Raw genomic sequence first — 14,618 nt, forward strand, 5'->3', positions numbered from 1 at the left:
ACATCCAATTGAGATAGTCGATGATGTCACTCATTCACTATTTCTTTTGTTTTTTATTGTTTGAATTATACAATATTTCAATTTTTACCAATGTGATGATTAGGACCTCTTTGCCTGAAGCACAAAATGTTAAAATAATGGAATTCCACGTGTTCAGGGAGGAATGAAACTTCATTTCACATGACAATGATGAGAAAATAAAAATATTTCATATTTTATATAATAAAATACAAAAGAAATAGTGAGTGAGTGATGTCATCAACTCTCTCATTTGGATGTAACTGGTTCGTTCATATAACTATTTTGTTGAAAATAAGCGAAACTTTGAGTGCCATAACTTTCTTATTTTACATCCGATTTTGATGAAATTTTCAGTGTTTTGCTTGTTGAATTTTTCTCTTTTTATTCAAATCAAGTTTATGTTGGGGTGGATTTGTCCTTTAAGGAATGAATAAGGCTTTCTGCTGCAGAACGATTGAGTAGTGATCTTATAGCCGATATGTTCCGTAGCTGGTAGTAAGTTGCCTGACACACCTTGGAAATATGCTTGTCCATCTTCATACACTGGTCAAAGAAGACACCAAGATTACGAGCATTCTCTGAAGGAGCAACAGACACACAGCCAACTTGAATATTTTGTGGAACAATCTTGTTTCGCATATGTGCTGAAGAAATGACTAGATATTCAGTCTTGTCATGCCCTACGTCTCCTCCATAGCTCATCAACTACGGTGATGACTGGAGAAACAAAACATTCGCAGTCTTCAGGTCAGTCACCACTCTTAGAAACCAACTCATCAGAGCCAAAGATCCAGTTCCAACTCAGAGGAAAGATAGAGTTGTATACCAGATATCATGCAAGAACTGCAATTTCTCGTATATCAGAGAGATAGGCAGACCAGTAAAAGAAAGACTGTAAACTGAACATCAGAGAGACGTTAAGCAGCGAAACACCATACTTTTGGTTGTAGCAGAACACGCGTAGGAACGAAAAACACAAACTCGATTGGTCTGGTGTCAGATGCATCAACAGCACAGCATTGGCATACCAGACGTGTGAAGGAATCCATCCAGATTCGACTACATTCTAACACAATTCATCGAGACGTAGGCTTTGAGATTGCTGAATCATGGATGCTCTTCATCAGAAATCACCATAGCAGAAGAACACCCACCATCGACCAACAGCAACCACCACCGACCGGTCAGCATTCCGACACACTCACCAATGTACGACAATTTCCGCCTCTCCGACGTCCGAGCAAAATCTTTATCACTTGACAAAGTTGAGCAGCAGCCACCGAAACCTTGTGAACGCTTGTTCAAGTTTCAACTGCTTTGAGAGACAACCGATTAATCAACTATTGAATTCACTGTGATGAAGAACATCTTCAGAATATCAAAACTTATTTGTGAAAAACATTATTTGCATATTTATCACCCAACTTCACTTAAATTTTTTTTACCCAAATGTACCCTCTGAAGTCTTATTCAAAGGTTTTCCACAAAGAAAAAAAAATTGCAGAAACCAAATTTTTCCTTATGTTTTTCTTTGTTTTTAGAATTTATGTATTTCTTTGTTTATTCATCTGTTTTTTTCAATGGATATTATTACTAACCATTTAACAATTTAATTAAGCCCTAAATTAATTAAGCAGAACAATATAGGAGCGCCTTGAGCACCTAACCAGGTGGATATGTGCGCAATATAGATATCCTATATTATTATTATTAGAATGAAACATAATCACCCTTTTATTTGTACACAAAGTATCAAAATGAGCCATTTTCGGCATGACATTGTCTCATAAAAAGTCATGTGGCTTCTTGACACGATACCGTACATCGCGAATTTGGTCTCAAAAGTTGCACAAGACTTCAAATAGAGATAACATCATCTTCAAACTCTTTTTCATAGCTTTTCCTCACAGGTTGGAGCTTTTCATTAAGACTGCAGGTATATATTTTTGTCTCACCTGCGAAGCAAAGTGAGACTATAGGCGCCGCTTTTCCGACGGCGGCGGCGGCGTCAACATCAAATCTTAACCTGAGGTTAAGTTTTTGAAATGACGTCATAACTTAGAAAGTATATGGACCTAGTTAATAAAACTTGGCCATAAGGTTAATCAAGTATTACTGAACATCCTATTAGAGTTTCATGTCACATGACCAAGGTCAAAGGTCATTTAGGGTCAATGAACTTAGACCATGTTGGAGGATTCAACATCGAAATCTTAACCTGAGGTTAAGTTTTTGAAATGTCATCATAACCTAGAAAATATATGGACCTAGTTCATGAAACTTGGACATAAGGTTAATCAAGTATCACTGAACATCCTGCCTGAGTTTCACGTCACATGACCAAGGTCAAAGGTCATTTAGGGTCAATGAACTTTGGCCGAATCGGGGGGTATCTGTTGAATTACCATCATAACTTTGAAAGTTTATGGATCTGATTCATGAAACTTAGACATAATAGTAATCAAGCATCACTGAAAATTTTGTGCAAGTTTCAGGTCTCATGACCAAGGTCAATGAACTTTGGCCGAATTGGGTGTATCTGTTGAATTACCATCATAACTTTGAAAGTTTATGGATCTGATTCATGAAACTTGTACATAAGAGTAATCAAGTATCACTGAACATCCTGTTTGAGTTTCAGGTCACATGATCAAGGTCAAAAATCATTTAGGGTCAATGAACTTTGGCCGAATCGGGGTATCTGTTGAATTACCATCATAACTTTGAAAGTTTATTGGTCTAGTTCGTTAAACTTGGACATTAGAGTAATCAAGTATCACTGAACATCCTGTGCGCGTTTCATGTCACATGACCAAGGTCAAAGGTCAATGAACTTTGGCCGAATTGGGTGTATCTGTTGAATAACCATATCTCTGTAAGTTTATTGGTCTAGTTCATAAAATGTGGACATAAGAGTAACCATGTATCACTGAACATCTTGTGCAAGTTAGAGTAGTATTCAAAGTCAGCACTGCTGCTATATTGAACTGCGTGATGCAGGTGAGACGGCCAGAGGCATTCCACTTGTTCTTGTACCCATCTGTTTTTGTCTTGCCTCCATCTGTTTTTGTCTTGCCTGAACAGTTAAGCAGAGACCTACATTTGTTTGATTGATATCATATTAATGTTCCTTCACTTTTAATGGCTTTAAGACCACTAACTCAGCCTGAAAAAAAACTTTGTAATGCTGTGAAATAGCGACTACCACTAAAATAAGTCTAGCTAGATGCAGAGCACTGGTCATGTCAATCCTTTCTTCCCTTTTTTAGTTTTTGTGCAACTTGTTCTCATTTCTTTATTTCTGCATCAGTTCTGTTTACACTTGATACAAATGATCCTTGGTTAATACCACATGTATGTTCATGAGGATGATAAGGTCAAATGTATTCTAGGGGTCCAAAGATCATGTTGCATATTTCATTGATCGCGAAATCAGGCGAGACTTGTGGTTCATGAGCTACCTTGTTTTTATTACCCTCAATCTCATCAGGATGAGGTCTTCTGACCCAGCAAAGCTACCGTGAGTGATTCAACCACTCAGTGCTGTTCCCTAAAATCAGTGGCAGTGAGTACAAGGGCAGTCATTAGAGTCCTGCGACAGGCTCTAGAGAGGATGGAACTGTGGAGATGTAAAGTAATTGCCAAGTACCCTGTGACAGGGCCTATACAATTTGGGAGCCCCGAATGCATGGTGACTTCTCTTGGACTGATTGACCTAGTGGCCATTGGGTCCAATGACCAGGGTAAGAGCGTAGTGCTCTTCCCCTGGCAATCAAATCGACTAGGTTTGGTGCACCGTAAGTCCTCTTTCTCTGGCTGATGTTTAGGTAATGGCCAAGGTTATCATGGAGGTGCCTGATTCTGACTCAGTTGTGCTTTGCACGACCTTGAAGATTGAATAACCCACCAGCCATCAGGTCAAAAAGACCACAGTGCGACTAGTGACATTTCCCTGATGGTGCCAGTACGGCGAGTCAAAAATGGCCATCTAAACATTTTTTTTACCAGCTACATATAGGTGGTTTGAATAAAACAGCTGTTTTCGACTAGTATTGCTTGCCGTATGTGAAATGTGACTTTAGCATCAGGGCCACCTGCAGTCGAAAGAGAACCATGAATCCGAAGTTATGAGATTTGGGGGACGCTACCTCCTTGCCTGCAGCTGTACTGAGATAGCCTTTCTGTGCAGGAAACTGTGATTGTCTAACTTTTCTCTTATGAACTCTTTAGCCCCTTTATCGAATGACTCACAAGAAGAAGATAAGTAGACATAAGCCCTTGTAATACATGTAGGGCAGTCTTGCCTCTTCTTTGTGGACAGCTAAGCGTTGCAGCCTCCAGCGCTGCTTCAGAGCCTCTCAGAGCACTGTTTATCTTCACCAGAATGCCGGTGATATTGAGCACCGAGCCGATCGACTAGACGACTGCCAGTCTGCACACTGGGAAGCCATCAGTGAATCTTTAGATCTGCCGCTGCAAGTGCCTCCCCATGAGCTATTCCCCCCTTATTCCAGGACCATTGATCGTTGCCCTGCGTCTGGTAGTAGACGCCTGAGTCACCAACCAGGGACTCCACAGCCTAGGTTGCTCTTGGAACTTTGCTATTAGAGGTGACCTTGTTGGACAAAGAGTCCTAATCTGACTAGCGCACCTGTTCGGCTCCCCCACCAAACCTTCATAGTTGCTCCCTGATTCCAGGACACTCTTTCAGGGGTAGCTCCCTCATCTTTATCCCCTGTACCGATGGAAGATGAGGGACAAACTCTTTCCCCTGAATGGAAGGAGGGGAATCAAGAAATGATAGGAGCCTGGGGCGGTATTCTGAACATTGTCTTTTCTCCATATTTTATCTTTTCTCAGAGATATGACAAGATCGGTATTCTGGTGGATGTCATTACTTTTGTCACAAAAATTGTCATAAATTTTGTCTCTTCTCTTTACTCTTCATGCATTACGTTCGCATTATTGCACAACCACACATTTCCCATAGATGTCCTCTGTCCCATTATTTTTCGAACAATTGCATGCCCCGGAACATGCCTAGCTATAATGTATAGCCTGATGTTTTTGTATACCGTACATGTGTACCGATCAATCGCGCGTGCGACATTAGTTTAGCATTCGACGGATTATCGCAGTTTACAAATTACAGAATCGTTGAGTTTTCCAAAAAAATCAATACATCCAGATCACAGCCAGGAAGTTCATTGAAAAAGGAGAGGAGAAAATCAATAAAACCTTCCTCACAAACAATACCATGGCCAGGTTTATTGTTAGGAGTCTGTGACTCTGGCACGAATGTGAATGAGACCCTTTCAATGGAGTACAGTACCAGGCAAAAATTTACTCTCTATTATTTTCCACTATATATGGGCTGTTTTTTATCAGATTATCATGATTTTGGTATCAATACAAAGCTAATGTAATGAACAGTCCAAGTGGATAAATAAAAATCATGCCACTAACACAAGAACCAAAGTAAAAGGGGGGCTAAATTTTGTTAGAAGTATTAGGAGAAAGCATTTAGAAAATGTAATTTACTATACATATTTCCATAATTTAGCCAATAAATTTATATACGATAAGAAAACCCAGGAAACACTCTACAGGTTTGCTAAACATTTTCTTTAAAAATGATCAGATAAAAAGTTATGGCACTCTAAATAACAGTGTATTATACTGCGTAGAGGGGATCACTGCTAAAATAATGCAACACAGGGGGTTTACAGGTGAACGCATGAAGAGTTAACGCGCACCAAAATACGCAGATTCAAATGCGCATAATCATTTTATAGAAGCAAAAGATATGACAAAAGTTATGACAGGGGGACAGCAGTCATAAATTTTCTCATATCTTTTAGTACCAAATATCCCGATATCCTGCCGACTGGATGTCAAGCATATAATGGTATTATTTACATCAGATTGTAGTATCAGTTTCACTCGTCATCCATGACAATTTTCAAATTTATTTTTCATGCTACAATTAGTTAGGCCCTACATATTAATTACTCCTTTTTTCTCTCTGTTTTCCTTCTTATTCTACTGCTCCTCTAAAATCTTTAACAGCTCCCTGTCTCTCTATGTAATTAAGCGCATCAATATTTGCATAGTTGCGCGATGCCAGCATCTGTATTGGGGATACGCCCTACCTGTCACGGGGCCTTCCTATCGGCTAAATAGGGCTCCCACTGGGAACTAACAGTGATTTTGAGTGGTTTGTTTCTGAAAAGATGGGCGTGAACTTTGAGAGATGTGACAAGGAAAAGACAATGTTCAGAATACCGATTTGTGACAATCATAGCGGTGTCACATCTCGGAGAGAAATGACAAACTTTATGACAAAAGTTATGACAGAGTTCCAGAATACCACCCCTGGTGTTTATGGGCTTCCACTCATATTTCTGTGCCAATGGAGAGGTTTCACAATAAAACACTGAAAATATGATCATAATAGGACAAGAAATAATAAAGTTAGGACATTTCAAATATTTTCATTTTTTGGTTGAGACACTTTCAGCTATCCGTCAGCAACTTACATGGCTAAATTGGGATTATCTTGCCATGGCCTGTTGGGTGCATGTACTCCCTTTTTGTCACAGCTACCGCCATCCTGCTTTATCTTTGCGAGTGCATGGGCCCAAGGAGGCCGTCATCCCTGAGCTTGGGGGCGCGGCCTATAGCCAGGATGAGACGCTTCCATAATCTGGTATCATTTTCAGAGATTTGGGATACCTTAACTCTTTACTTCACCACCCTTACAGGTGTGCATTGTTGTGGGAGAAAGCTGAGGTCGAGCTTCCATTGATTCGTTCTTGGGCACTGGGGGTATTTCCCCATTGGCTCTGTACCCAGATTTCTGATGGTCCCGGCCACTGCACAGATATAGGGCGTTTTAGTGTCTACCTTTTTAACACTCTGGATCCATTCTCTTTGCCAGTGCCTACTTCTCTCAAGAACTTAGCTCACTTCCCCTCTTTTTGCCATAAGATTTCCCTTGGATGAATTCGTGCTGATCTAGCATAATCAAGTAGAAGTTTTGAGTTATTACTCGAGCATTTCACTCCTTGTTTACAGTCGTTAAAAGGACTACACTCAATTCCGAAAGATACTCTTCTTCATAACTTTCACTTTCTCGTCTCTCCATTTCACTTATACCTCTATCAACTCTTTACATGTATCTCGGTCCTTTCTAGGACATTACTCATGGTGAACTCAATTGTTCATACCACCATGGAAACATGTTATTAATGAGATAACTGGATACATCTATTTCAGTCCAGGATAGAAGAGGCATAACCTTGCTTTTATATACACAATATTTTTTGATGGTTTCTTGTCAATTCGAGGGTGCTGATTACGAATCTGAATGATGCCACCCGTGTAACCTTGAACATTTTCCGCAAATTGGCAAAATCCAATATCGCCGCCCAAATATGCAAATTATCCATGAAAATCATAAAATTGTGCGCACATTGGCTATACAATGCAAGGAATTGTGTGGCAGGAGTGAAATACTCTCTGAAAAAATAATTTTTGACAAAATATTTATTTTTCTGATATTCAAAATGGTTGCCATAGGCTCTTGTATACTCTATGATGTAAAATATGAATAGGAAAAACTAATTTTCACAAAAATGAGCACTAAACTGCAAAAAATCACAATGTATGAACGAAGTAGTACATGCAAATCATCAATACTAACGAGATATATCATTAACTATGTCATATATGGGAACATTAATGTATTTTGATATCTAAAATAGCCGCCACTGGCCCACAGTATTGCGTACAATGGCAATGGGGGGCCAAAAACTTGACAAGAGTGATCACTAAAATGCATATTATTAAGATTAAATGAGTGGAATACTGACTAAAACTTAATTGTGTACGAAATATATTATCAATATTCATGTATGTGATGAATGTTGTATTTTGATATTCAAAATGGCTGCCAAAGGCCCTATAAGTATTATGCACAATGAGAAAGAGGAGCAAAGAAATCACAAGAGTGAGCACTAAAATGCATATATATGTGATAAATTAATGGGATACTGTCTAAAAACATATTTTCTAACGAAACGTATCATTCAGGTTTCAAGTTTGTGTTAAATACTGTATTTTGACTTTCAAAATGGCCGCCATAGACATTAACTGTATTATGTACAATGCAAAGTGGGAAACCAATATTCACAGGAGTGAGCACCATAAATGCATGTATAGTGATCTATGAGTAAAATATTGTCTGAAAGCATAATTTCTATTAAGATATATCATTTATTCTGCCAGTTAGGTGATAAATACTGTTATTGGAAAGTCAAAATGGCCGCTACAGGCCCTTACAGTATTATGCACAATGTGAATGGGAACAAATCATTTCAATAGAATTTGGCTTTGCTTTGCCAAATGGTGATGTATGAGTGAAATATTGTCTGAAAACATGATTTATAACAAATTATTACCCGTATCAGACATATGAGCTGGTCATTTACAAAACCGTATTGCCCTACATTTTCTGAATATCTTCTCGTTGTAGTATAAATAATGGGCATCGGTATTCATGAGACGGGGTTTCTAAATCATATAATTTGCATGTTTATTTGTTTTGTTTTCAGATACTCACTGAAAGCATGGACCTATTAGGTCCATGCTGAAACTATAGCTCTCATAAGACTTCTGTTGATGATGCTTATACTAATAATATCCAATCAAGATTCGTTTATCACTGTCAATTATTGCTACGTTCATTTGTATCATTCTATACTCACCTATAAATAATCAAACTGCCCATCACGAGCGGGAGAAATATTTTTAGTCATTCATTATACTTTAATATTATGACTTTGTTCTTATTATTTATTAATTGCGATTTAAAATGTTTTGAAAGTAAAGCTTAATTGACAGGAAAGCAGATTTCTAATTCAAATAATGCACTGTGTATGCCTACAAAATGCGTGTGTGAAAGAGAGAGGAAGGGTTGTAGCTAGTATGGTCGAAGGGAGAGAGCGAAAGGGGAGGGGTCGTGGCGTGGACAATAACCAGGGGATGTTAAGATCGTATGTGTGTGTGTGTGGGATTGGTGAAGAAGTCAATATTCGAAGCGAATGCATATTTATAGACATGTCTATACTACTACTGGTGATGACGGCGGAATAATCTTTTTTTACAAGTATGTATATTTTGGCGATTTTGAATTTTAAAAATATTTTCTTGCACCATGAGTGAGAAGATCGATGTACGTGATTCAATAAATTGCATCAGTTTTTAAGTTAACAGAAATTCACGAACAGATTACTAAAAATGAAAAAAAAAGAGTCAGAAAGATCTAATTCTTAATTTAATAGCCCATCCAGCGTAAACAACATGAAGGATATTTGAGGTCATGAAATCAGCTGATTGGCATTCAAACAACAGGTTAACAGGTCACGCACATGGCACACATTCTATGGGCGGAAATTTGGGGAAACCCATTTTCAAGCACGATGATTGGCTCAACCCCGAAAGTGAATACTAAGTAGATCACGTGCCATCGGCTTTGGGGCGTCTCGTTGACATTCCAACTCATTTCATAAGTAATTAGGCTAATGACATTGTAAAGATAACTCTATACAAAACACAATTCCGATATAAAACATATTGAGACATAAGTGAATTTGAAAAATTCATCCAACGATATTCAAATTATACTAGCAACTCATGTGGGCGTAAACAAATGAAATACATGTCCTCTAAACGTTCACATATATCAACTTCAATAATTTGTACTTGAAATGCAGGGACCGCGTAAAGATCTTGAAAGTGGGGGGGGGCTGACCATGCAAAAAACACTATTAGGTGGTTCATTTTATGTCTTTGTACACGGTTTTGGGAAAAAAGTGGGGTGGCTGAGTCCCACCCAGCCCCCCCCCCCTGTTTCCATGGCTCCTGAAATTAATATCTGTGAATGAATTGTCAATTTCACTTTGTTGTATAGTTCTGTCGAAATCTATTGAATCACGTACCCCTTTCCAATCGCCATAAAGATTATGCAGTCACAATCACAGTAGACACATCGATAAATGATTTTTAATTTCATTCGCTCCGAACATTGACTTCTTCTCGCCCCCCCCCCACAAAGTCACAAACATCCCATCATTTTCATTTACATTACCCACGACCACCTCCCATTATTCTCTTTCTCCTTTACACCGGACCTTTACACAAATTAATTTCAAATAATATTTTATTTTAATTCGTAATTGTTAAGCAATTGTACAACAAATTCATGAAGCATTCACTGTGATGACTACAAACATTTCTCAGGACCGTGACAGGTGCGTTCATTATTTAAATTGGCAGGCAAAGAGAAATAAGAACAATACAAATGAAAATACACTGTAGGTATAACTCACATTAAAAAGTGAGTCGTAATATACTAAAAAGTTTGAATAATATGTATAAAGATTATTACTTATGAAAATTATAACAGAGTCAATGAATATCTGGAAATAAAAAGAAAACATTCAAATTAAATCAGTTTTGGATCCCATCTAATTTTGAAAGACTCGGATCCCCGCAGATCAAGCATTTTGATGCCATGTGCAATATGTGGCCATGGCGAGCGCGAATGCAGTGACACAGAACTTGGTAGACACACCATCACTAAACTAATCAAAACTTTCATAAGATCGATGCAGAGATCAAGACATTGGAAATTAGGGAGTAAAATCGGAATATAAATGTGATTAAATCATTTTGCTGTAAGTAAATGAGTTGGACAATATATCAATCCATTCCGGTGGCTTTGTCATTATTAACGTGATCTTTTAATAATTCTTCTCAATTCTCTCTACGTCAGCGTCATCAGAAATGCATTCATGTGCCGGTGGGCGGTGCGGTAAATGTTGCTATGAGGCCTGGGACGAGATGAAACTAAATTTCGATTGAATTTTTCTATTTTTTTTGACACACTTTACTTTTGACAAAATAAGTGACAATATCAACTGAAATTCAAGACATCTGAATGACATTGCCCAACCCAGTAACCAATGGTACCTCTCTCTCCTCACTTTTTTGAGCGTATTTACTACCATTTCACAGATGTAAATAATGTGAGCAACGCAATACGCAAATGCGAGGTAAACATCTTGGGCCTCGAGTCGAGGTCGTATCGTAGGTCCATGCTCTGAGTGAGTCAAAGAAATCCCGGGAAGAAATCGTGGACGAAATAATCGACAAGTTTATTTTAGGATCTGAAAAGCTAATTGTTTTTTTTAAATATAATCAGTTTTTTGTGTAGATCTAGGCGTGTTTTACAGTTGTCGGGGGAAGTTCACGGTTGTCAGATTTGCTCTAAAAAATTTCAGGGTTGTCGGCGCCCAACAAGCGTGACGCATGGTAGCGAGAACGTTGGACACAATAGAACTCTGTTTTTTAAAGAAATATCCCCATTATCATGATTTTTGCTCTAGATATCTGATTTGGATGATAAAAATATTGACTAGCTCTTCTTTCTGGGAAAATCAAATATATTGCCCTTAAATGACCCATATTGCCCTCGTCTAAATACTCGGGCCAATATGCAGCGTTCTCGCCAGTGTATAATACGCATGGTTCAAATACCATGCGTGCGGAAATGGAGACCAAGTGGAACCATGCGTAAAATTTCAGCGACATGCGTGGAAAAATTAAATGGAAATATTCAGAAAAATATAATACACTCCATGAACTCATCTTAGTGATATCAACTTCATTTATCTGGTTGCGCCGAAGTCCCACCAACTTAAGACCACTTACACTCCGAGTTACAGGCCTACTACGGCTGGGAAAGTGGCAAGGCGCCCAGCTAGCTCGCGCCTGCTATTGCGGGCATTATGACGGCACGGTACGGTTGTTCCGTTGCCTATTCCCCCGTCTGCCCCGCACATCACACCGGCTATGCTCCATGACCTACCGGTAGCTGCGCTTACTGATATGATGGGAGTGGAACTTGGAATAAATGCATTGTATGTACAAAGGAACATTTACTTGTACTGTGTTTGTCATTTATCCCGCCCTCTATACACACAATGAACGAATAGCAAAGGAGTTGTACTGTGTTTTTCATTTTATCCCGCCCTCTCTGCACACAATGAACGAATAGCAAAGGAGTTTGAGAACTGTGCGTGACCGCTATGGTGCATGGATGTTAGGCCTGGGACGATTGTCATTTTTACCATTCAATTATTTCCTGAAAAAATAATTGAATGATTCGATTGTTCGTCGGGAATCAGGTCTTTTAAGTCACAATAGTTGACCTACTTTATAAAGAAATCTCCATCAAAGTCACATGTTTAGAATAAATGAAAGTAGGACCTTTTTCCCCTTCTCCATGATATTTATATCAAAAGAAACTACATGAAATGAGATTAAAACTTTCAGTTTATTGTTCCAATGAAAATCCTTCCTAAATCCATGCTGTTACTCTGGTATTATGCATGCATCCCTCCAAGTGCCACACCCCTGCATATGAATGAATCAGCCCAGATCAGCTGAGTCGAGTCCGAAGTCCAAGCCCAAAGATGTAAACAACTCATTCATGAACTATTCTTAGAGACTGACCCCAGGTGGAGCATTTCTTGAACAATTTCATCCCTTGCCCACACCATGTCCCCGCCCCCACTTGTGGCACTGCCCACGATTCTACACATGTATTTCAAAAAAATATATTTTGCAAAATATTTAATTTGAAATACCTTTTAAAATTACGATTTTTTTATCATTTGAACCTACATGTATAACTGGGTCTATTTTTGGAGACTAGTCGAGAAAGTACCGGTGAAGACGGGCGCACGTTGGAATGTAGTTTTCATTGTGTGAGGGGGATAGAAAAAAGGTTGCATTATTGTTTTGAAACATGAAAGGAATTCTCTGGCTCCCACCCTTATCTTTCTCTCTCCCTCACACACACACACAGATGGGGGAGGGGTCAATTTATTTCTGAAGTCATGACCTCTCCTGATAAGGGAACCACTGCCTTCTTCTTTGTTTCCCCCAAAGTTTCATTGGCTATCCGAAGGTCCAATCAGCTCAAGTGAGCTTGGTTGTGTGTTTTCTTATTGTTTTGTGCACGCAGACAATGAACTCATTTTGTGTATAGAGGGCAAGGTTGGGTGGGATTAAAAAAATTCAGAGCGCTTTCATGTTGGTGTGTAACTGTGAATGTAATACAATCATTGATTATTTTTGAAAAATTATCTCGGTAACATAATTTTTAAAACCTGTATGAAGTGTCATTGTTTTCTTGTCATTTTGTTATTATTACTTGGGTATTCGAGTTCTCCCAATGTCATAATCGGGATCTGCCGAACATTCGATTAGTGTAAATTTTGCTAATCGATTGGTGATTGGCGGCATGCCAATCGAACCATTCGATCAATCGATGTTTACTCCCAGGCCTAGCATTTATGTGCATTTGTGTGGGCTTAAAAATACGCCACAATGGGGCTTCCTTAGCGTCTCTATTTGATGAAAAGGCCGTTGCTCCCGCGCTCTGCGAGGGAGGGGTGAACCCCCCCTCCCGCACCCACCCCCCAGGAGTGGCAGCACAAGTCCCCGACATGGGTGAATTTTTTTCTGGCGAGAACGCTGCCAATATGATTCTTTGGCTGGCAATATATTTGATGTTACCCTCAAGGCCAGTCAATATTATATAGATATATCATATCTTACGTAATTTAGGTGATAAATACTGGATTTCAACGTTCAAAATGGCTGCCATATGCCCTTTTTTGTGAACATTATTTGTCTCAAGTCAAATTGTATACCGTAAGTAACGGTGTATTAACCGCACCTTTTTCTCGGCGGGGTAGAAGCAAAAGTCAGGGGTGCGGTTTATACACATTGACGGGTCTGGGCCAGCCCGCCGTAACCCTCCCGTACATGTACGATGTCTGCCAGTTCACAACACATCGAGTGGCCGGGCGTAGCCGCCCAGGCAATGTCGTTTAGAGGGGTATGAGCCGCGGGTAATGGGAAGCGATTATTGCAATATTAATTAAATGTTGTCCATAACAAACGCACCCACCTTCATGACACTAATTTTGACTTTATTCTCGATTCAAAGTAGTGAAGTTCCCTGGCTAATTTAAAAGAGACGCCAAGCATACTCGGTAATATTTTTGTCACCGCTGAGCAAGAGTTGAGTGAGCTCAAAGATTGCGTTGTAATGTGGTTATAGTACGACTTAAGCTGGCGCTATTCAAAGTCCCATTTCGCACCAGCTTGTTTTTTTTCCTTCCTGTTTGCTTTTCATAAGATACCATGTAAACCACGCACGAGAGAGACGGCACGAAGCCATAAAAAAACAACTGGAAAAAATGCCAATTTCTTTGTTTCTTGAACCTTCCTATAATCCTGTATCCAAAATATCAAATTTCTGAAAGTGATTGTGAGATTGTGATGCAAGAAATGTGAATGTTTCTTCCTCCTACGCTGGGAAAGACACAGATCATAATTTGATAAGATGTACTGGCATGACTTGTACTGTATCATAGTTTGCAATGTAATGGCAGTGGTGTGTGTGTACACTGTGACTGTGTAAGTTGCCAATATTGTCGGGACTGTTCTTTCTTTCTAAC

General features: G+C 39.1%; 1 protein-coding gene across 2 annotated transcripts in view; it reads left to right on the plus strand.

The window, feature by feature from the left end:
• Positions 1-14,618, plus strand: part of LOC121411935 (zinc finger protein GLI3-like) — a 93,317-nt gene that overhangs the window by 46,597 nt on the left and 32,102 nt on the right. The gene's annotated exons all lie outside the window — the stretch shown is intronic.

Source organism: Lytechinus variegatus, chromosome 3, assembly GCF_018143015.1.
Source record: "Lytechinus variegatus isolate NC3 chromosome 3, Lvar_3.0, whole genome shotgun sequence".
Taxonomy (NCBI): domain Eukaryota; kingdom Metazoa; phylum Echinodermata; class Echinoidea; order Temnopleuroida; family Toxopneustidae; genus Lytechinus; species Lytechinus variegatus.